The sequence below is a fragment of the Pinus tabuliformis genome, chromosome 9 (assembly GCF_031772625.1).
Source record: "Pinus tabuliformis cultivar Carrire ecotype Pingquan chromosome 9, CPIR1, whole genome shotgun sequence".
NCBI classification, from domain to species: Eukaryota; Viridiplantae; Streptophyta; class Pinopsida; order Pinales; family Pinaceae; genus Pinus; species Pinus tabuliformis.
The window spans coordinates 1,873,309,304-1,873,335,603 of NC_142307.1; positions in this window are offsets into that span (position 1 = coordinate 1,873,309,304).

The following is a 26,300-nucleotide window of genomic DNA, read 5'->3' on the forward strand; positions in this document are numbered from 1 at the left end:
GAGCTTGGTACCATTGGTGACCATTCAAAACCATGACCCATCAAACCACCCTCCTCTCACCCTCTGCCCTTCTCAATATTCTCTTGGTTTCCAATATAAATAGGGAAATATGAAATATGAAAAATGATAAGAAGACTCCTTCATAAATTAACGAGTAAGAGAATAACTTTAGTGTACAAATATTGTTTAGATTAAATTTGGTGATGAAATTAGTATTGAAAAAATAAAATGATGGTATTGGCAATAACTTTACTATATTAATATAACCTTCAAATACATGATCTATAAGGAAAGTATATTTTTGAAAATAATTTACCTTAAAAAGGATATGGGTCATGATATCATCATGAAAGAGCCTCCTAAAAAAACCTCACCAATGAAGGCAAGCCCTTATGCCCGTTAAAAACATATATGACCCTTATGTCGATAAGAAAGACAGACTATTGAGAGAAAAAAAAAATGTGAATGAATTGAGAATCTCGTGCGTGCAAGGAAAAACTATTAAGTAAGCATTTCAATGCAAATGATTAAGATGGAAAGACATGATAATAGAAGTTATAAATGATATACTTAACTATTAGGGAACATTTTCGTGCAAATGATTTGAGATGGAAAAACTTGATGATAAAAATTATAAACGTTATGATTAAATAAACGTAACTCAAGGGAAAAGGAAAATTTTATGACACTTTATCACACTATCTCAGATAAAGAAAGAAAATTTTATGACCCTTTATCACACTATCTCAGATAAAAAAAGAAGATATCCACTATGTAGGAAAACCTATTAGAACAAATTAAATTTGGTAAAAACCCAGGAGAAGATAAGTACTTACCAAAATGACCAAATAAGCTCCTCAGTTTCTAATATATAAATAAATAAATTATTAGAAATATGAATTTTAGTTGACACCCTCGACCTAAAAAAGACCACCATAATAAAACAGTGATTTAAAACATATTTTCAAGAACATTATGAAAACATTTGATCCGGATTGAAACAGGAACGAAATAAAATACATAGATAACCATATACACAAAGATGTAGCGGAAATAATACTTCATTTCATTAATGGAAAACACTGAAATATGCTTACAACCAGAAATGGAAATAAAACAGCTAGGGCGATGGTAGCTTATCTCTGAGAAGAGATGGGTGGCTACATGCCTCTAAACTGTGCTACAATGAGGCTCGAAGGCCTATCTATTGTTGAGAAACAATGGAAAACCCTTCACATTCCAAAACCTAACCTTAGAAGATGAAACGCCAAATTGTGGGCCCCGTTTTTGGGTAAGTTAGTACATCAACTTCCCGAGGTCGCGAATTGGTCGTATTATCTTCATTTGGCGTGCATGATAGCCCGTTGGAAAGATCTCTCCGAGGACTACAACGAAAAAAGATGATTTTTAGACAGAAAAATAGCTGGCGATAAATTTTCCAAAAAACGTCGTTAATTTACCAAAAAAAACGTCGTTTAGGGCCTCAAAACGACTCCGGAAGTTTAGGACCCGAAAAACTGCTAAAAATAGTAAACTGTGCTATAATTACGGAAACTGAAAAACTGAAAGGGACAGTTGTGGGGGTCCAGATGGGATAGGTGGGTGGCCACCAACATCCACCTGGATCATTCCTCCCCCCTTAGGAAGCAATGGTCCCCATTGCGTTGAGTTCCTCCCTGAGATGAGGAAGCTTCTACTGAGCTGGGTCTCTGGTGAGCTATTCTACAATATGTGATGTGTCCAGAAATGGTGGGAAGCATGGTCGATGATGGTCCACATTGAACACTCGGTGCAAGCGAAGGAATGGAGGAATGTTGTGCTTCCAAGCATTGTTTCCCGTAGCCTTGGTACTAGTGTAAGAACCATGTCGCAGTGGTCTGAGTTTCTGATGGGTTCTGGTAAGGCGTTCTTTCTGCAGATGTAACCAAACTTTGTTGCCCACATGAAACTTGTGTGGTACCCTTGTGGGTGAGGAGAAGTTGTTCCTATGTTCTTTCATGACTGTATCCCTTTGCTGCTGCTGCTGTGTGGAGGAACCCTTTGCGGGGGTCATGGATGTAGCAACGATCTTCCCCTTACTTTGGGAGTGAACCAGACAGAAAATGAATTTCCTAGTTTGGGAGATGAGCTTGCTTCCTTTCTTGGTAGTGATCAAAGAGGTGGTGGTAGGTGGGGCTACCTCTGGTATCTTGTATAATGAATTATCCAAAGAAATAATGACAGCGCGAGGCCTTGACTCATACACAGCATGTCGCCTCCATAAGTATGGCTGGCCTAATAGTACATCGCAAACATCTAGAGGTGTAACATCACACAATACCTCGTCTGTGAAGGGTTTGATGCTGTAGGGAAGGCGGCACTGCTGGCGAACTTTGAGATCTCGTCCTTCATGAAGCCACCCGATATTATACAGCTGTGGGTGTGGTGTAGTTGGTAGGCCCAACCGCTTCACGACCTCTGTTGAAATAAGGTTCTTTTGGCTGCCACTATTGACAATGAATTGCAGTGGCGAACCCTTCACCCACATCTGTGAGTGGAAAAGACGCTCCCCCTCCTCTGGGTCTTCGGGCTCATTCTTCTGGATCTTGGCAGTGGCAACAGTGGCACTGGGATCCGCATCAATGATTTTCTTCCCTTTGCCATTCCCCTTGTCAGGTTCTGGCTCAGGGTTGGAACATGCATCTGATTCGGAAGCCTTCAACTCGGCCACCAATGACTGCTTGGTCCGACACTCACTTGTGTTATGAGTGGGACTCTTGTGGAACTCACACCACTTTCCTGTGTCCTTCTTCGGCTTCGTGGTGGTGTTCTTTTCTTGCGGCTTCGAGGGATTGTCTTGGGTCACCCCGCCTTGGCTTTGTCCTTTTGGCTTCGGATTTGTAGATCCAAAGTCTCGCTTCTTCCGTTTGAACTTTTGCTCGATTTTGACAGCGTATCGGTATGCTGTGCTGAGTGAGGAGATGTTCAAGAACTCCATCTCTTCTTGGATGTATCTGTGTAGGCAGCCGCGGTATTTGAGTACCAGATGCAGCTTAGAATCTTTGATACCCAATTGTGTGCGAAGGGTATGAAAAATGTTTGTGAACTCCGACACATCTTGGTCTCATCCCTGCCGCAATGTGGTCCATTCGATGTATTTGTCCTTATAGCTTTTGATAGGGTAGTACTGCTCCTTGATGTCATCCCGGAAGTCATTCCAAGTGGGTGCGGCTGAAAGTAGTGAGCCTGTACTTTCATCCTTCTGCTCGCAGTAGGTTTCCCACCTGTCCTTGACGTGGGGGGCTACTTTGAGAAGAGCGAAAACAATCTTTTCCCGACTTGAAAATTCATGAACAGAAAAATACCCATCTAGCAGATTTAACCATTTATCTACGACATATGTGTCTGTTGACCCTCAAAGATGGGGATTTCAAAATTAACTTGTACCTTAAAGGGTGTGCCATTTCTAGAGTAGCTATTGGAAGGCGATGTGTCGCCTCTGGGTAGCCGCTGAAGGATCTGGGCAAAGTTGTCCATCATCGCGTTCCTTTGTCGCTTGAGGGCTTCTTCGAGCAAGATTTTGATAGGATCTCCTGCCCCCTCATTTTTCTTCTCATCCGCCATGGGAGGTCGTCAAGATTTGTGAGGCTGGTCTTGCAAAGGTTCGACCAGTTCAAGCCCTAACTCCTTATATCCCGACCTCGTTGGGGACATGCAAAGATAAAAACAGAGAAAAAGCAGACCGCTCTGATACCACTGATCCGGATTTAAACAGGAACGCAATAAAATACAGAGATAACCATATACACAAAGATGTAGCGGAAATAATACTTCATTTCATTAATGGAAAATACTGAAATATGCTTACAACCAGAAATGGAAATAAACCAGCTAGGGCGATGGTAGCTTATCTCTAAGAAGAGATGTGTGGCTACATGCCTCTGAACTATTCTACTATGAGGCTCGAAGGCCTATTTATTGTTGAGAAACAATGGAAAACCCTTCACATTCCAAAACCTAACCCTAGAAGATGAAACGCCAAATTGTGGGCCCCGTTTTTGGGTAAGTTAGTACATCAACTTCCCGGGGTCGTGAATTGGTCGTATTATCTCTGTTTGACGCACATGATAGCCTGTTGGAAAGATCTCTCCAAGGACTACGATGTAAAAGATAATTTTTAGGAAAAAAAATCACTAGCTAGTAGATTTCCCAAAAAATGTCGTTTAGGGCCTCGAAACGGGTTCGAAAGTTTAAGACCCGAAAAGCTGCTAAAAATAGTAAACTGCGATATAATTAAGGAAACTAAAAAACTGAAAGGGACAGTCGTGGGGTTCCATATTGGATATGTGGGTGGCCACCAACATCCACCTGGATCAACATTAATTATACTTTATAAATTCTACACTAGTTCAACACTTTAAAATTATCATCAAATTTCACTTACTGTATAGATGAATTAATTATACCTTAAAACATTAAATACTAAAGAGGTTTGGTTAGATTTTAAACTTTCCAAAGATAAATTAATTTAGTATTTTTTTCAAAAAAAAAACTTATTTTTGATATTTCATAGGAAATCAAAATATACAATCTCTTGGTTAGATAGTAGCACACTTGATAACTTAAAAAACAGAGTTGAGAACAAAATATCAATATATATTAGACCTTAACATGTCTTAAGACTTAACTAAATCCTATTTGAATAGGATTAAACATGTTAAATGATAAAACAAATAGCACATTACTATTAGACACCTCTTAGATGGAAATTAACCTTGCATCTAATAGCAGAGCTTCCTTAGATATTATATCCACCATGGAATTATATTCCCTATATGTACGAAAAACTTTCACATCATCATATTTCTCTTATAGTTAACAAATTTTCCTTTGCCATGATGCTAAATGAAGGACCTGTAGGTCAACTCTTTCATTGAACCAATCCACAAGGAATTTTTCATCCGCATACAATATGAGTACTTTTATCTACTTCTAAAGGGAAATTTTCATAGCACAACACATAGAAATGTTTTCATCTATAAAATTTGTTCCTTGTCCAATCCTTGTTTTTCATTTAATCATCAGATTGTAGGAGAATAAAATCATTAAACTTGCACACATCGCTCTAACTAGCGTTATCAAAGAATCCCCATATTATACTAGTCAACAACTCCACATCTCTAATTAGCTGGATCTTCTTCCCTTTCAGTGGCTTCACTTTCTCAAGATAAGATGATCTTGCATTGTGTGCAATAAATTAAAAGAAAACCAAAAAGTCTTCAAACAGATAGGAGTTTCACCCTAGCAAAATTCCTGGGAATACAAATGTCGAAAGGAATTTAAGGAAAGAGGAAATAAAACTTTAATTCCAAGTCCATATAAACTCTTCAACCAAGCTCCCATTCCACGATGCATCAAGGTTAAAACAAGATAAAACCACCATCCAAATAGAAATCAAAAAATGCCAGTCAATAAATAAATGAGCAACACATTCCTCATTCATCTAACATAGAACACAAAACCTAATATCTACCCATCCTCGCTTAACAAGAATATGCCAACTCGATATTTGTCCTTCCAACCCAGCCAAAGGAAAACTTAACCTTCATTTAAGGGGGATTTGTCCCTTCCATACTAATTTGTGCCACTATTTTGAAGAAGCAAGATGGTTCTCTGGAATCAATGCATCATATCTAGATCTAGTTGTTGTATTTCCACTTTGTTTATTCTTAGACAACTTGATGATACCTTCCTCCTCCCAGTTAATTACAATACCAAATTTATGCAAACTCAAAACAAAATATCTCCATTCTCCTGAATAAAATGAGAAAGGAATATACTTTGAGTTGAAGCCACTCTTGATTGTCTGAAGCTACATCTACCCACCTAACAACATCTACAATAGTAAAATAACACGAATGATTTTAAAAATAGAACATCCTATCATATTTGTGTGATAATTGAATCCTCTCCATGGGTCATGGCCAAGCAAGACTTTAGCCATGTTCCTAATCTTGTACAAGATCCATTTCTCCAAATATTGCAAACCACTTACCAAATTCCTCCAAATCATAGAACCTTCCCTAGTCACTTTTTGATATTTTCTAAGCAAATATACAACTAACATGGATTTCATATATTTCACCCTCATTTCTTAACACCATAGACTATTGTGGAAAATCATATGTAAACAATTCTTGGCTACAAGAGATAGTCTCAAGTTCTCCATATTATGTAAGCCCCAACCCCCTAGAGACTTCGGAAGTGACAAATTGTTCCAAGACATCAAAGCCATTCCTCTCCCCTGCTTAATTCCATTGCAAAAAAAATGAATACATAAATTTTTGGTAGCACTAACTAGAAGACCAAGATTCCTTTCAAGGTTGATTTGATTAAGATTAGCTGGCCTCTTCATGAAACCCATCAATTGCACAAATGAAAAAATCATTTGTCAATCTTTTTAACAAAGAAACGATCAATATGAAAAAATGAATTTAGTATTTACTACAATGTAATAGTTTTGTGTCTTCAAAGATCCCAACGAGGTATACCTTTGCTTATTCTTGTAAAACCACCATGACAGAGGATTAGAACTTCATATTTGTCTTGAAGTCTTGAGTGATTTCTGTGACGAGAAGATGGAAGGTCAGATTCCTTATAAGAATTTTTGTTCTCTTTTAATACTTTCAAATCTCATGCAAGGAAACACTACCCAACCTAAAATTTCTAGGCTTCTTTTACTCCACCCCTTATCGATGGAGATTTCCTAGTAGCCTTTATTGCAAGTTGCAACTTTGGTGCCTTCCCACCGATGGATTTACTAAAAGTATACACCATTTGATACATTTTTCTTTGCTGCTATGCTCTACACCTTCTTTCAAAAAAAATATACACACACTGAATTTTATTACCTCCCCATTTTCTCTTTTGTATATAACTCTCAATTTTTAATTTTATATATATTCAGTTTTTAGTTTTGCATTGTTTTCAACACATCATAACCATCTGAATTCCTCTCATAATCGACACCAATATATCATGATTTTCCTATTTCCTCAACTAATCGATGCTGACTAGATATCTTATACCTCAACCATGACACAGATTTGAGTTTTTATCTTCCTATTCTTTGTGATTTCTGCTAAAAGGTGCCTTCTGCAATGCACTTTGAGGCATATGTGTAAACAAATTTGTCTTGAGTATAGAAGTTATATTTAAAATAAATATTAAGTAAAAAATATTAATAATATAAAAAGTATGTTAATATATATATATATATATATATATATATATATATATATATATATATATATATATATATATATATATATATATATATATAACATTTTGAAATAGTCTATTAAGGTAAAAACTATCCTAGATCCATATTATGTCTCAGTTTGTTAGGCATCTAGAGGGATCAAATCTCTTGAGGTGAAAACATCTTCTTTTATTCTAAAACTTGAAGAAATATTTTCACCTCGAGAGATTTGATCCCTCTCATTTCATGATAGATCTAGACTTAAGATGGATTTCCTCTAGTTTATGCATCGAATCAGACTTCCGACACTCTTATAGGAACTTTTACATGAAAATACAATTTCCTGATTACAAATACATATACGTATAAGTCAACATAATTATGACATACCCATACAACTCCCCTGGCCATTAAGGAACTCCAATCAAAATTTCTCTTTTTTTCCAAATCCGGTTTCTTACCAATGAGTTCAATTAGACTTCCCACACCCTCAAAACAAGTTTTACATAAAATACAATTGCGAAATTAACATTACATATAATCGAATCACAATTCATTATATGTACACATCAATCTCCAAATTTTCTCGACACAAATTAACAGCATGTATGATTCACATGAGATTATCATCCCATTTAACCATTTAGTTAAATTTTACATGTAACCAATGAAACTCTTGAAAATACATAATAGAATAAAAATAAATCATTCCATGTGGAAATAAGCATGATTACTTATATTTAATCAAGTACAATTCCAACAAATACATCACTAAGGATCAATTCACAGTCGAATTGTAGGATTTAGTGAAGGATTCAATACTTGAGCCAAGCCATGACACTAGCATGGAAATGGCTCTTTCTCTCTCCCAACCCTATCTAGAGTGCATAATAATTATGACCAGTTAAACACCTATCATTTATCTATCAACGAGAGGCTTCCAAGAATAGTTTCCATTCATTATCCACCATGAACCTTTATCCCTTAAACTAAGCACAATGTAATGGACGATCATTCCTTTCTCTAGGAGGTAATCTATCAAGACTTTGTATTCCTTTTCATTACTTAACGATGCCTCAAGATTGTGTATTTTCCTTTTCCACACAATAATCCCTCATTCATCCCCTTCCCCTATATAACATACCCAATAGCCTCTATGCATTACTGAGGTTATACAGTACTTCTTGGAACCATCAAATTTTCCTCTAAATTTGCTACTCAAATATCATATATTTGAATTATTATATTAATGAATTTTCCTATTTCACTATTATTAATTAATCAACGTAGATCCAAGCTTAACTTCGGACATACCAAGCACTGAGAGGGATCAATTATCTTTTCACTTTAAAAGAGGTTTCTATCTCAAGATATTTGATCCCTCTCAGCACTTGGTAGATCCTATAATGGCCCATATTAATAAATAATAATAATAATAATAATAATAATAATAAATGAAATAATAATATAACCAAGAAGAAATAAAATATAATAATAAATGTTTGCGGGTGGTAGCATAATTGGCAAAAAGACATCTTGGCAAGCCCTTGTGTATCCAGGTGATCGAGAGTTCAATCCCCGAGACATGTCCCACTAGTAGAAATATATATATATATATATATATATATATATATGAAATAAATAGATGAAATATATGTTAGTTTATTCATTTATATACTTTATTCATTAGGATATATATATATATATATATATATATATATGAAATAAATATATAAATTAATGAAATAAATAGATGAAATATATGTTAGTTTATTTATTTATATACTTTATTCATTAGTGTATGTATATATATATATATATATATATATATATATATATATATATATATATATATATATATATATATATATATATATATATATATATATAGAAAATATAATAAAAATAAAATAACAATGTACAAATAAAATATAATAATAAACAAAAAGAAAAAAGGTTGGCATGATGACACATGGATTGTGCATGAATCTCTTTCCAATCCCTTTATCATTTCTAGAAAAATTGGTTCTATTTAATGGCAAAGAAGGGAGGTGAGAAGCATTCATTCATTTGCTCATTATTTGAGGAAGGGAATATTGCATGACAAAGGAACTAATAGTAGTAAGCTGATTGAGGGCTCGAGAATGAGAACTACAAAAAATATTGGATGAAACTTTTCTAAGGTTGGGTGGAGAGTCATCCCGAGCACATTCTTGCACTCAACAAAATTTGGATAGCATGGAAACTTCATAATCACTAGTAAGGTATGTTGTCACTTGAGAGGTATGTTGTTGTTTGAGAGGTATGTTGTTCCTTTCAATATTTTTTTAACTCCTATGATAATTAATTTTGTAGATAAGTTGAATGATAATAGCATGGATGATGTAAGTAGTTTTGTATATTTTAATTTTGGGTCATTACATGTGGTATCAGATCCATGTTTACATTTTTTATTAATGTTCTATAAGATCTAGTGCTAAACTATTGGAATATGTTGTTATTATTCTAGATATCCTTTGAAAGCATTGTTAAACTTTTGGATTTAATTTTATCATTCTATATATATACTGAAAACTATCATTAATCTTTTAATCATGTCTATTACCTAATATCTAGATCATATCAAGGATCAAGTCATCTTTCTCTCTAGATTTCATTCCTCAAGAAAAAATATTTTTCTCATGTCATGGTTCAAATATCATTGCCATTGGTTTCTCTAGTTATTTGTAATGACCATTATGGTGTGATATTATCCATGCCCAATATGGCTAGATCTTGCTTTGTTTGAGGTTGCTTTCCATTATATCAGTGTTTATGATAAGATAATCTAGAAATAAAATGGCATAAATAAATAAATAATTTAATTAATTAATTAATTAATTAATTAAAATGGTTTATTTAATGGCAGGTTGATTTCTCCTCGAATCTCATGAAGATGAGTAACTATTATATTTTTACGTGGTAAAGATTCACACTGATATTTCATTCCTTCTCTACATCGATATTTTCTATGTTATATCGTAGAATCTAGAAATTACCACAAATTTACTAGAATAGTTGGTCAATCTCCATTTCGTCAACAATACAAAACCCTAGCATGTTATTAGATTTTCCTCTCATTAGATTTAGATCTTCCAACATTTTATGGTACACCCTTAATGCATTACCACGACATATTGGAGTTATAAGCCACAATCATCTTTATGCTCGACATGAACATATCTAAAGTGTCCCTTATATGCTCAGTGTGAACATATCTAAAGTGACCCTTATAACTCCCTCAATTATTAGTGGGCCTATCAATCTTGACATATCTGCACTAACTTCTTTGTAACAAACTACTCCACCGAGAAAGCCAAGTCAAAAGTGAAATCAATCATATTTCTTTTCATCTAGAGTAAATTGAGAAATCGCTCTAGTTATATCTGGGCTATCCTATAATTATTATTCCGATAATGTTTCTTCTCTTGATCGAAATAAACTAGATGCATCCTCTTTAGTCCAGAAGTGACTTCCAAATATAACACTATTATCATGGACAATCCAACAAAATTATATGACAAGTAAATGTGTATAAGTTATAATACTCAATACATGACATGTTCATTGAGTAGGTAGAACATTTTTCATGGGTTCAGATGAGAAGTCATACCATTGGTAATCACCTTCATTTTTTCAATAAAATAAAGATATTGTATCATAGTTTTTCAAACAAATCTCTAGCTTTTTGGTTGTTTATATATTTGGATTTTTTGTCTCATAGAAAAGTAAGTGATTTGTGTGCAAATACTTATGATTCCTTTATCCACACATGCTTTTCATCCATTCTTTTGGAAATGACATGACACTGAAAAACTATTCGATGGCATCATCAACATCAATCGACTGAGAGAAACTTCTCATACCAACTTCAACCTTACAAAAGAATAATTCTGGCATGATTTCCTTAACTTTTTCTATATTTAACTTCTTGTTGTTCTAGAACTCGTGGAATCAAATTGATGAAAAAATGATCATCCTTTTCCGTATCTAGAAGATTATTTTCCTATAAGGGACTGTAGATTTTAATCATGGTCTTCATTTGATATATGCAAAATGGATATAAAAAGTGCTTTATATAAATGCGGTTAGACGATTTGTTGCACAAGTACTTAAAAATCCTTATGGATTATTTTTTAAGTAACTTCAGAAAACTCTGAAGCATAATGCAAGTTACTAACTAGATTTCCATGCTACAATTATAAATGAATTATGTGTGTGTAAAAACATGGATTAATTAAGAATTTTGGCCATAGTATGTTATTCTTGTTGGGTGTGGAGCCTGATTATCTTCTATATTCAAAGGTATCACTACATTGGACCCCAGTTCGAAATGGGGGTGGCAACCCGCCCGTAAAATATTCGCAGCAGAGGGGGTCCAAGGGGGGGTGGCTGCGACCTTTGGGAGCCCCCCCCCCCTGGTGGGGGGTTTCGGGGGCAGCGCCCCCGAAGCTAAAAACAGCTGTAAATTTGCCTTGTAAAAGTATAGTAATTTCTAGTCAATCTGGGCCGTTCATTAGGCGGATGATCTGACGGTAGAACTTATGTTTAGTTTAGGTTTTTTTGCCCTAGAAGGCAACCCCTCTCTTTGTATGAGGGCATTGTATTTGAGGTTGTGTGATAGATGTGTATTCTGTGAGCGGGAAGTAGAGAGGTGAGACTGTGAGAGAAAACAAAGGATATTATAGTGGATCTACTGTAGGTTGTGTCTCTTCATTTTGCTGGATAATAGAAAGGAAGGACTAGCTGTTCGAGGTGGACGTAGCCCAAACTGGGTGAACCACGTTTATCTGTGTCTCTCTTGTTTTATGCACTTTTTTTGTTTATATTTTTGCAATATTTTATGTGTTCCATTGCTCCATAATATATAATTTTCTAACAACTGGTATCAGAGCGGAAGGTCTATTTGGCTGATAAACTCATAGGAAAGAAGGGTTCCTGGTTCGAGTGGGAGCCATGGCGGAAGATGGTAAGTTTAGGGTCGAGAAATTTAACGGCCAAAACTTCTCGCTATGGAAGATGCAGATGGAAGATTATCTGTATCAAAAAGATCTATACCTACCATTGGGCGGAAAATCAAAGATGCCGACGGGTATGCCAGACGAAGAATGGAACCTTCTTGATAGAAAGGCACTCGGAACAATACGGTTGTGCCTTGTTGCGTCAGTCACCTTCAACATTTCGAAGGAAACCATGACAGAGGGTTTGATTCAAACGTTGTCGAAACTATATGAAAAACCCTCAGCCTCAAACAAGGTATTTCTTATGAAACAGTTATTTAATATGAAGATTCCGGAAGGTGGATATGTTGCAGACCATTTAAATGATTTTAATACAGTTACAAGTCAGTTAAGTTCTGTAGGGGTAAACTTTGATGATGAAGTTAGAGCTCTGTTATTCTTGTGCTCATTACCAAAAATTTTGAATGGTTTAGTAATGGCCATTAGTAACTCTGTTTTTGGATCTAGTACTTTAAAGTTTGATTATGTTGTCGGTGCTATCCTTAGCGAGGAAATGCGATGGAAAAGCCCCGGTGAGACATCGGGAAATGCTTTGAGTGCATAGTCTAGAGGACGAAAAATGGAAAGAGGAAAGATCTCAGGATATCGCAGTAAATCAAGGAAAGGCAGATCCAAGTCCAGATCGGGGATAGCGTGCTGGAAATGTGGAAATAAAGGAGACCTAAATAAAGACTGTAGATCTCGGAAGGGAAAAGAAGGAGATGCATAGCAAGAAAACAATCATGGAGCAAATGTGACAAGTGAGGTGTTACAAGATGCTCTGATTCTTTCTTTCGAAAATATTATTGATTCCTGGGTGGTAGATTCAGGGGATTCATTCCATGCCACACCTGATAAGAAATACTTTCATGACTATGTTCAAGGAGATTTTGTACAAGTTCGTCTGGGTGATGATAAACCCTGTAAAATCATTGGAATGGGTAAGGTTCTTGTAAAATAGAAAAATGGAAACCAATGGCTATTAAAGGAGGTAAGGCATGTTCCAGATCTAAAGAAAAATCTGATTTCAACAGGGCAGTTAGGCGGTGAAGGTTGTGTGACAACTTTCACAGATAAAGTTTGGAAGGTCACCAAAGGAGCCTTAGTAATAGCAAAAGGCGAAAAGGTTGGTACATTGTATTTATGCAATGGTATTTCTAACTCTGTTAATGCTTTAACTTCCAAAGGAGCAGAGGCAACATTATGGCATCATAGGCTCAGACACATGAGTGAAAAGGGGATGAAGATTCCTCACTTAAGGAATTTGTTGCCGGGTTTGAAGAATGTTGATTTGGACTTCTGTGAGAATTGCATTTATGGAAAACAGAAGAGAGTCAGATTTCTCAGAGTTGGGAAAGAAAAGAAGAATGAAAAATTAGAGCTTGTGCATACAGATGTATGGGGACCTGCTCAGGTATCATCTCTCGGTGGCTATCATTATTATGTTACTTTTATTGACGATGCAACTAGAAAAACTTGGATTTATTGTATTAAGAATAAATCTGATGTATTTGATACTTTCAAGAAATGGAAAGCTTTGGTTGAGATTGAGACAGGAAAGAAATTGAAGTGTCTTAGATCAGACAATGGAGGTGAATATAGCAGCAAAGAGTTTGATAGGTACTGTTCAGAGCATGGAATTCGCAGAGAGAAGACAGTTCCAAGAACACCAAAAGAATGTTGTGTCAGAAAGGATGAACAGAACAATCCTGGAGTGTGCAAGGTGCATGAGATTGCATGCAGGATTGCCTTTACAGTTTTGGGCAGATGTTGTAGATACTGTTTTTTATCTAATAAACGGAGGTCCTTCAAGTTCCTTGGATGGTGGTGTTCCAGAGGAAGCATGGATAGGTAAAAAGGTAAACTACTCTATTTTAAAGCCTTTTGGTTGCGAGGCCTTTGTCCATATTGATAAAGAAAATAGAACAAAGCTTGAGCCAAAGTCAAAGAAATGTACCTTTATTGGATATGGTGTTAATGATTTTGGTTATCGCTTATATGATTACGAAAATCACAAAATCATTAGGAGCAGAGATGTAATATTCAATGAAAAGGTCTTGTATAAGAATCAGTTGTAGGAAAAGAAACAAGAAAAGGAAAACAAGGAATATGCAGTTCTTGATGAAATCACTGAAAAAGTAAAGGTGCCTGAAAATAATAATAATCAACAACCACAACAACAGTAACAACCACAACAGCAATAGGCACCCCAAACACCTGAAAGTGGTGTTAGAAGATCTACCAGGATAAGTAGACCCCCTGAATGATACTCTCCTTCATTATATTATTTATTGTTTACTGATTCCGGTGAACCTGAATGTTATGAAGAAGCAATGTAGGTTGAAAGCAAGAAGAAGTGGGAGGTAGCCATGGAAGAAGAGATGGAATCCTTAATGCATAGCCAGACTTGGGATTTAGTTAGGTTTCCTGTAGGAAAAACTACATTGAAGAATAAATGGGTTTACAGGTTGAAGGAAGAAGATGGAGGAAAACAGAGGTATAAAGATAGACTTGTGGTGAAGGGGTTTGCACAGAAGAAAGGTATTGATTTTGATGAAATATTTTCTCGTATTGTTAAAATGACTTCAATCAGAACTATTTTAAGTCTTGTAGCAGCTGAAGATTTGCATCTTGAGAGGTTAGATGTAAAGACAATCTTTCTCCATGGGGATTTGGAGGAAGAGATATATATGCAACAACCACAAGGATATGAGGTGAGAGGGAAGGAGAAACTAGTGTGCAGGTTGAAGAAGAGCTTGTATGGCTTAAAACAGGCTCCAAGGCAGTGGTATCTAAAATTTGAAAAGTTTATGTCTGAACAAGGTTATATTAGATGTCACTCTAATCATTGTGTTTATTTGAAAAAGCAAAATGATGGCAGCTATATTATATTGTTATTGTATGTAGATGACATGCTTTTTGCAGGATCTAACATGCAGGAAATAAATGTGCTCAAAAGAAAATTGGCAAATTCATTTGCAATGAAGGATTTGGGAGCTGCAAAACAAATCCTTGGTATGAGAATAACTAGAGACAGGAAAAATCCTAAATTAACATTGTCTCAGAAAGAGTACATACAAAAGGTGTTGAAAAGATTTAACGTGCACAATGCAAAACCAGTTAGTACACCTTTTGCTAGCCATTTCAAACTTAGCAAGGAAATGTGCCTAAAGACCCAAGAAGACATGGATTATATGTCTAAAGTTCCATATGCAGCAGCAGTTGGAAGCTTAATGTATGCAATGGTCTGCACAAGGCCCGATATTGCACATGCAGTGGGAGTTGTAAGCAGGTACATGAACAATCTAGGAAAGGAACATTGGATGGCAGTGAAATGGATTCTCAGATATTTGAAAGGTACCACAAATCAAGAATTATGCTTTGGTGGTTCAAACATCTCCCTACAAGGATATGTTGATGCCGATATGGCAGGTGACATAGATAACAGGAGGAGCACTACATCATATGTATTTACTATTGGAGGAACATCTGTCAGTTGGGTTTCAAAAATCCGAAGTGTTGTTGCACTTTCAAAAACAGAATCAGAGTATGTTGCTGCTATAGAGGCTAGTAAATAAATGATTTGGTTACAAAGGTTTATGGGTGAATTGGGTAAGTAGCATGATATGGGCATGTTATACAGTGATAGCCAAAGTGCCATTCATCTTGAAAAGAACTCATCATTTCATTCCAGGACTAAACACATACAGCTCAAGTACCATTTCATACAATCAGTGTTGGAAGATGGAGAGTTGAAGCTGGAAAAGATACACACTAGCCAGAATCCTGTAGATATGCTAACAAAAGTTGTAACCAGGCAGAAACTGAGAATATGCTCAGTTTCAATTGGTCTTCAAGGATGACGATGAAGATGAGAAACATCTAGGTCTAAAGAGGAGTCATTGTCACGCAAATGGAGCAGTGGTGGAGTTGCTACAATCAGTCTCCAAGTGGGAGATTGTTGGGTGTGGAGCCTAATTATCTTCTATATTCAAAGGTATCGCCACATTGGACCATAGTTCGAAATGGGAGCGGCAACGCCGCCCGTAAAATATTTGCTGCAGAGGGGGTCCAGGGGGGGCAGCTGCGACCTTTGGGAGCCCCCCCCTAGCGGAGGGTTTCGGGGGCAGCGCCCCCAAAGCTAAAAACAACTATAAAATTGCCTTGTAAAAGTATAGTAATTTCTAGTCAATCTGGGTCGTTCATTAGGCAGATGATCTGACAGTAGAAATTAATTTTAGTTTAGGGTTTTTTGCGCTAGAAGGCAACCCCTCTCTTTGTATGAGGGAATTGTATTTGAGGCTGTGTGATAGATGTGTATTCTGTGAGTGGGAAATAGAGAGGTGAGACTGTGAGAGAAAAAAAAGGATATTACAGTGGATCTGCTGTAGGTTGTGTCTCTTCATTTTGCTGGGTAATAGAAAGGAAGGACTGGCTGTTCAGGGTTGACGTAGCCCAAACTGGGTGAACCACGTATATCTGTGTCTCTCTTGTTTTATGCGCTTTCTATGTTTATATTTCTGCAATATTTTATGTGTTTCATTGCTCCATAATATATAATTTTCTAACAATTCTAAATATTAACTAGCACAAACAGATAATTCAATACTCGTAGGTGTTGATATGTATTGGTTGTTGTCTGATTGAAAGCTAATTATTGAATGACGTGTTGAAAAATATGTAACTAGGTTTTTTCTTCATTAGTATGAAATGTATTCTTGTATATATAAAATGAAAAAGAAATTATTTTTATTATTGGAGCATGGTTTCATGCCCAAGTTCTTCTATTTTATAGGTTAATAACCCATTGAGTGCTTCTATGGTTTGTCCTAGGTATAAGAGTCATTTTCATATGTGGAAGACCTTATGGGCACATTGTAAATTGTAAAAGAAAATATCATTTTGACTTGAAAATGTCAAAATACCTCCAAGATCAAGTCGGCCTACATAAGCTGTCAAGTTGGCCTACATGAATAGCCATGCCCACCCTCGAAGGAATCCTATATATAAGAAGAATTCATCCTCCATTTGGATCATTCCTTCACTCCTCTCTTATTTGAAGAAGTAGAAGGTCGAAGAAGGAAGTTCAAAGAAGAGAAGTACAAGGAAAGTTGAAGTGTTTCAGTCTCTCGACATTCTTCTGGAAGTGTGAAGTTAGGGTTTTTGCATTGGGAAGGTCTATGGTTCTATTTTGGAAGAAATAAGAGAAAGAAGGCAAGTGAAGGTCTCTTAGGGTTTCTTATTAGCCCTATGATTCAAATCAAGGCAAGTGAGGTCAAGGGGAGTGATGTTATAGGGAGATCAAAGTCTCCTATAGAATAGTAATAGCTGTTTGAGAGCAGAATTTTGGCTCTAATAGGAGGTCAAAAATATTTCAGCAAGAAGCTAGGGAAGAATTGATCTTGGAGAGTATTTTTCTGAGTCTAGGTCATGGTATTCATTAATTGAAATACATGGAGGATAAGAATATATTTTTCAGGTTTTCCCCTCAAGAGGAGGGGTTTTGGCCCTAGCTTGCATCCTACATATTGTGTCATTGTTCTTACTGTTTTGGTAGTTGTTTGATGTATTTCACATCGGAATAAGAAAGATCAAAGCTAATAAGTAAAAATAAAATGTGAGTATTTATAAATATTAAGATAATTAACATATACATTTCCCTATTGAATTCTGAAAATGGTATCAAAGCTTTGGTTCTCTAAGGGAATTATGAAGATCTCCTCTACAATGAAGAATGTCATCAAAAGAATTGCATGACATATCAAGAAAGGCATCAAAGAGGTATGGAGTCTCATATTCTATTCAAAGAATGAATCACTCATATAGAGGGATGAAGGAATCTTCTCTTCTCTCTAAGACATTCCAAGATGAAGACATCAGGTAATTGAAGACATCAAGTTTTGTGGGGTGAGGCAACTAAGAAAGTAGTCTACATACAAAATCGATGTCCTCATAGAACTCTAGACAAAAAAACGCCAGAAGAAGTATTCACTGGGATTCATCTATCAATCATCTCTAAATATTTGGATGTCCTGTGTATCTACATATGCCAAACAAAAAAATAAAGAAGTTGGATCCTTTCGGTGTGAAAGGTATATTTTTTGGGCATAGTAATTGAATGCCAAAGCCTATATAATCTATATGAAATATGGACATGACATTGAAGTTAGTTGTGATGTCATATTTGATGAGAGCATAGAATTCAAGAAATCCAAATAACTTTCTATAGATTCTGATGAGGAAGAAGTTGATAAGGAAGAAGGATCTCACCACGATGAAGAAGGACCTAGTGAACCTATTCAACCCGTGGTCATTCAAGAAACAAGGAAAATACCTAACTGGTTGAAATCTACACTACTTGATGTAGAAGGTCATGAGGTAGCTCAGGGATCATTTAGAGAAATTAAAAGACCCAAGAGATATTCTCGATATGCTGCATGCATGACAAAATTAATAGAAGCAAAACCATCGACTTTTGAAGTGGCTATAAAGCTTCGAGAATAGAAAGATTTTGTGAATGAATAATATCAATCTATAATGAAGAATGGAGTCTTGAAGATCGTACCTAGGCCTGAAGGCAAATTTGTAGTTACTTCCAAGTGGATCTATAAGATAAAGCATGCAACTGATGGAAGTATAGATAAGTATAAAGCAAGATTTGTGGCAAGAGGGTTCTCTCAACTTGAAGGAATCGACTATGAAGAAACTTTTTCTCCAACAGAAAGATATACAACAATTCAATAATTAGTCTAATTAGTCTCTCGGGCAGCTCTCTCTCTCTCTCTCTCTCTCTCTCTCTCTCTCTCTCTCTCTCTCTCTCTCTCTCTCTCTCTCTCTCTCTCTCTCTCTCTCTCTCTGTGATCAAAATATTTTTTCCCAAGTCAAGAAGGCTTCGGAATTGAAGTGTTCTAGCCACCATTCCCAAGAATCCAAGAATATTTTCTTAATTTTCCATGTTTTTAGTTAAATCTTGAATCCTAGACTTGTCCTCAATTTGTATTCCTCGCCTTACCATGGTTATATCTGTATTTTTCTCTTCTCCTTTTCTTTTCTTCCCCCTACAAAAATATCTCCATCGATCTCCTTATATTCACGAGGCTCCTTTCCCCTCAAGAAATATCTCCACCATCCTCCATTAGTTCACCAACCTGTTATTAAAACATTTAAAAATTCTCCCGTATGGACCACCTTTTGACATGGTAGGTTCATTGGTTGAAAGATGCTGCCTCCATTTTACAACAAGGTCTTTACTTATTATTCCTTATGTCATGATTTATATTTCACGCTTAAAATGTTTATATTGTATTCCTTTAATTGTATCACATATATATTATAATTCCTTTTAGTTAATATAATATATATACATTAGGATTTCTCTTTAGTTTGTATTCTTTTTCTTCTTTCATATGAGATAAGAATCCCATGAAGTGCATCCATTTTTAGATCATCCAAGTCCTTCATTTCTTATATGCAACAGAATTTGGAATCAAAACATTAGAAGTTATCTCAAAATTTTTTGGCAATTGTGATTTATTCAATGGTTTCACCTAAAGCTTTGAGTGAGTTGATGACTTCATTTACATGGAGGAAATAGGCTGCAATATGTTCTTTGTCATCCATATTAGGACTGTCAAATTTTCTTGTATGTGTTTGGAGTTTTTCCTTTTTGACCTTGGAGTCTCCACCATAGATAGCAATAAGCTTGTCTCACATTTCCTTAGCAGAATCATAGTTCATAATTGTTGTAAATTCTAAATTAGTAATTCCACTTGTTATGGAATTTAGTGCTTTCGCATGTGCTACATAAGATTTCTATTTGTCTTGATTTTTTAGTGGAGTAGTTGGAACATTATACCCATCATTAATTGATTGCCATACTTTTTATCCAATAGACATTAAATATAATATCATCCTACACTTCCAAAAGCCAAAGTTCATTCCATCAAATTTGGAAATTTTTCCTAAATCCTGATTTTGCACTGTGACTTAAGAATACTTCCTCCAGCTATTCGACTCATTATGAAGAAGTTGCCTGTGATACCAATTTTTGGAAATATTAATAGGGGATGAATCAATATTTATTTTCAATTTTTATATTTACCAGTTAAAATTCTTCACAATTATAATCAAAAGAATAAATAATAAGGATTTTACTAAACAACTGAGGACACCAATCCTCTTTCAAAAAAAATTGAGCACAATGATGTCTGAGGTCACAAACCCTTCAATTGTCCAGGATCCAACTTGCTGCTAAGCACAAACCTGGAAATTTGTGAGGCTCCAACCTCTAAGGCTTTGACCCTATCCTTATAAAGGTGACAACCCTATTTTTAGAGGGTGTAACCTCTAGGGCACTAATGCTTCAGTCCTTTTAAATAAAAACAAAATGTATGAATGAATTACTTTCAAAAACTTTAGGAGTTCCTTCAATAGTCAAACAATCACTCCACAAGACTACCACAAACTCCTAATTTTGTCCATTGCCCAAGATCCAAATAGGAGTGTTCTTTTCTATCCAAAGGCTTCAAGTTATTCACTGTTCAATCCTCCAAAATCTTCACTATCAAGGCCACGAGTTCTTCATTATTCAAGAGTGCACAGAGGTATCAGTTTTTTGCTATGTCATATATAAGTTTGCTATAGGTCCAAGCTATAATTTGTCCATACCTCCATCGATTGAGAAACCACAATTCCTAGCTTATGTTTGCCGTGGTTCCATAGGTCTTGTAACTTCGAGCCTTTGAGATACAAGTCGAAGCCTTTAAAAGTAGGAGCTTCCACAGACAACTTCCCACACACCTATTCGCACATTTGATCCCTCCAAGTGAGACTGTGCATAGTTTCGAGATATAGTTTCACCAATTTTTAACCCAATGAAAAATTTTCTTCCTCTTCTTGGCCTTTATCTTCTTTTCTTCAGTGTTGTAAAGCTCACATGTTGTAAACTATGTCTTACTCTCTACAATATGTCACTGAAATTGGACAAGTAGAAATAAAGGTTTATGCATGTACATATAGGAGTTTTTCCAATAAACAAAAAGACACATTCATTAGAGGAAAGGTTGGATTTTAATCAAACAAATAAAGAAAAACCATATTATAATGAATGCCAGGATGTCCCACATGCCACATCAACACTCTCGCACATCGGCCCCACATGGATATCATAGGTTTGTATCAGAGGTTTTAACAAGACATGGCCTATAAGACTTGCGATATAGAAAATCCCTAATGAGGCAAACACAATATTATATTAGAACCATTCTAATAAAACTATTCAGGTCTATAATCATATCAATAATAGAAAATCAGAGGGACTTATCAGAGGTGCCATTCGATTGTAGCGGATACAACCACCATCCAAATTTTTGCTTGCATGCAAATTTTAGAGCCTATCTTGGATCATGTGATCGATCATCCTTGGTCACTTTTTGGTAACCTGATGACTTCAATATCCCCTCCTTGATCTTAAGAATTGTCCATGTTCTCATCTTTATACAGCATGTGTCATCATTGGGCATAGGGGTTGTTGTTTCTCATGCAAAGGAAATTTTGTTTTCCTTCAAGGGAAGTGTGTGTGTATGAGTGGTTGTCATCACATAGACATGTTTCACACTCACTTCATGCACTCTTGGCATGAAGGTTGTTGCATTTAGGAAAAGTATGTCTTATTAATTCTAAATGGTGTATGTTTTGTCACTAAGTGTCCGTGTGCGATCATGGTCGAGTCCTATCACTATTTACATCTATGTCACTGATCTCAAACTTAGCCATTTCCAAAGCAACCTAGCCTGATTTAGCTTCACAAAAATTTTGACTTTTCTTCTCTAACCATCAAGATTCCTCTCTTTCTTGCTAAAACTTCGAAGCCTGTAGAGTCCCCAACTAGCACTACACTGCCGAAATGCACATAGAAGTCAGGGAGTAAGAACTGCTCTCCATAAATGCGCAGAGCAGTCGAGCTACCTTGCATTCAAAAATTGCACAAAGGTGTCCTCCGAGGGGCCCCATCCCACAACAGTCTCATATTCGTCAAAATTTCGCAGTGTTGTCCAAGTTTTCCTGTTGGTCTTACATGCATAAACTGTGTAGGTGGGCCTCCCATGGCCTCATACTGACAGCAGTAACTTCCTATTGATCCATTTCCTAGTGACTATAGGAAAAGGTGACATGTTAAGATGAATCTCAAGGAGTTGAGGAGAAGTACCAAGAGACTAAGTGATGGTAAAGGTCAGGACAACATTAAAACATTGTCGGATGCATGATGATCTTGAGGATAAGTATGGTAAGCAAAGAAAACCTTTCTAAGTACATCTCTTAGTTGAATTTTCAAGACTACTTGTCATTGTCATATCATCATGTCTTTAGTAGCATGCTTGTGTGAAAACTCCAAAAAATCATTTCATGTGTTTCCTCTACATGTCTTCCTTCCTTTTCACTTGTTTGAACAAATGTTGTCTTCAACATGTTGATTGTTATGTCATGCTTACAACCTCATTCTCGTTATGTTGAGGTTTGTGTATGATTTTTGTTCACTATGAAAACATCTATCACACTCACAAATGATGTTGCAAGCATTGTCATGAGAATCGACATGATCATCTGAAGGTCTATCCAAAGTGTCACACTTGTCACTTTCACCATTAGACAATCCCGTACTCAATCACACTGAGATATGTTGTCTTGCTGGTTCAAGATGTCTTATTGTCAAGTCATGTTTAATGTGTTTTCACATGGTTAGGTATACATGAGTTCACTCTCTCACACACTTAACAATTTTTCCGAAGACCTGTTGACTGAACCACGCTCCATCGACCGGACCTCCGATGAGCAACACTACAAAGTCTCAGCCCTCAATTATCATGTACTGTTGCCAAGAATCACACAGAGCTTGAGACTTCCTCCCAGGCAGTCCACACTATGCAATACTAGAATCAACCTCTCTAACTGTCTTCCAAAATATCAAAATTTTTTCCCAAGAATCGATCCCAATATGTGCTGCCCACAAGCCAATCTATCAAGCCTCCTTCTTGTCAAACAGAGAGTTTGACCGGGCAGTGACCCTGACCTTCACTCCTCCAAAAATTTGCATAGAAGCTGTCAGCATGCCCACCTCCACTGACTAAATAAATTGTGCAGACATGTGGGACAGGCAGCTGTTGCCTTTCAGTGCATTGTCTCTGAAAATTACACAATTCTGTCAACCCGTTTCTCTATGAATCAGCCTGATGCTCCTAAAAATTGCATAGTTTTCTTAGATTGTCCTCCAGCTGCTCAACACCCTACTCAGCCTAGAAACTACACAAACATGTCCTTCATGCCTGCCTCCCAGTTCTGCGTAGCCTTGTTTAGAAAGCTCCCGCAGCCCCCTCCCACCCTCCCCTAAGAATCTGGGCAGTTTTCACTATGAGTGTCCTTCCTACTGCTTGCACTGCCTCCCTGAAACAATTGCCCAATTTTTAGTCCTAGCTGAGTGAGAACCCGTAGAATGTCATTGTTATTCTAGACTACTCATCTACCTCCTAGTGAGCTTTATGTAGATTTCCTTGGCAGTACCCCAGAGCTCATATCCTGACCTGAAATGTGCTTTGAGAAGTTTGAGAGCCATGACCTCTCACCCAGTCACCTACACCTGAATACAAAAGATGATGCATCATGGTAGACTAGGATATTTCTAGATTTGATGTCATCTTGACATGAGTGATTTCTGACATAGGTACATGTATGAGACATGGTGCGATAGTGAACGATATGAACAAGGAAAGCATGCTAGGAGACTTCTTTGCGAATGGATGAATGCATGAAGCATGCCAACTACCAGTGAATGGGATGCATGCGCACGTTCAACATCAAGCAAATGCCAAGACCATCGAATACTTCGAATACTCCACCATAGAGAGATGAAGCTATAATACACCACAGGGGCACTCAGCACTCAACAACACAATAACTCAACATGCATAACATAACCAGCATGTGCATACCAGCAGTGTCATGTCGAGTTGTGTCATGAGTTTCCTTGGCCACATCACTACTTTTGGTCATAATTGTGTAATCAATGTAATGTAACGTGGAAGCCAAACAGACCCATAGTTGAATGCAAAGAGTCATGTAAGTCAAAGAGTCATGTAATTCAAACAGTCACGAGGGAATTTGAATAGTGACAAGGGTCAGTGTCACCCTTGGCTATATATACTCATCATTTGTACATGCAAAAGAATTTTCACCTTGGCTCCTCCCACATAGACTTAAGAGTCTGTAATCTTTCCTTTGACGAGCAAGCAGTGGCTCCAACACCTCGCTATCAGGGTTATTGACGTAATCGTGTATGGATGTGTCTTAGAAATTTCTCTTAATTTAGAAGCCTGTTAATAGGCCATCATGTTTTCAAATATGTATTATATTCATTTTTAAGGCTATTATTTAGATGCTTATAATGCATGTTGCTTTAACGGGTATTAATAAAATTCAACTATTTTAGTTTTTTTAGTACATATGCTATTGGAAATGTGTTGCATCAATTTTTAACGTTGTCTCACCCACATGGAATATTTTGCCAAAAAATCGACAGATTCATGTGGACTATTCACTAAGTGTTGTCTGTGCTATCTATTCACCTTGTGTTTGTGGCTGCCACATCCACGTGGACTAGTCTGCCGAAAGCTGCACATGTACTGTTGTGTTGTGTGTCTCTAACAAAGTCGGGACTATTCCCCTTCCACTTGAGACTCACTCTCACCCTCTCCCTCTGTAGTGAAAGAACCTTGACACAAGTGACACTAAGCACTCACCAGGCAAGTGAACCTCACTATTCGAAGACTAAGTAAACCACTCTCATGTGCTAACAAGAAAGAGTTAAGGCATATCTTTAAGATAATGGAAACCATGAAATCGTATCGGATGGGACTCTATTGATGGTGTTGAACCCACCAACATGTCAGGGGATCTCCCTGGTAAGAAATCCCAACCAGACCTCAGACCGTTTAGTGTAGGAGTCCGAGGAGTGGGTAGTACGGTATTGCCTTGACTGCAGTTTCACGTAGAGTTAAGTAAGATTTCCTTGTTTGTAAAAATGGTGTGACCTTGTAGCAAATCAAGGAAGGTGCATGAAAGTCTCTAACACATGTAAGCGGAAGTGAGTGTGCCTATTAGAAAATTGTGATAGCGCAAAAATTGAAAAGGATACCATGAGCACAAAGTCATCAGGAGATGGAAAGAAGGATAGACGATGATCAAAAGTGATGGGTTATATGAACAACATGCTTCGATAAGATTCATACAAACACATACACAATAGTCCATAAATACATCCTTAAATAACAACTATATACATCATTAAAGTAACCGGGATAACAACACTACAATAAAAACATATGCATCAAACGTGTTGGCTTTTTTTATATTAAAAGAGTGAAATATCCAATCATACATACAACCATGACTTCCACTAGCCCCGATAGCAGAACATTACAGTCACTATTTCCTGCTCCTCCAAATATATGTGCTAGCTCTACATTGTGCAGAAGCCAAGGCTCATTACAGTACACTCCAAGATTTCTCTAAGTTACACCTATAGGAAGCTTGACTCCCAAAAGCTTGTACAATGATTTATGAGGTTCTTTAAATAGCAAAGAATGGGGTGACCATTGACATTCCCCTTTGTTCTCTTCACCTAGCCTCATGAATCTTCAATTACTACATGACTGTTACATTCTACTATCAGCACTTGGTCTTTCACTTGTACAACACGTTTACATTAGAATCTACACATGTACCCATGTGAGACAAACTAGGCTTGAGTAAGCCATGCAAGGCATCACTAAGACTTGGAAAGTTGTGGGAAGACTAACTCTTTAACATCCTCATGATGATCGATGGTGGAAAACTGATTCCAAGCTGGGTAGTCTATTATGGTGTCCACATGCTCCATGTTGGCATCCTCCTGAAAGTGAACTCTCTCCTCCATTGCATCTAGGTACATTGATTTGGCATGTTTGTCCAACTCATCAGTTAACATGCGC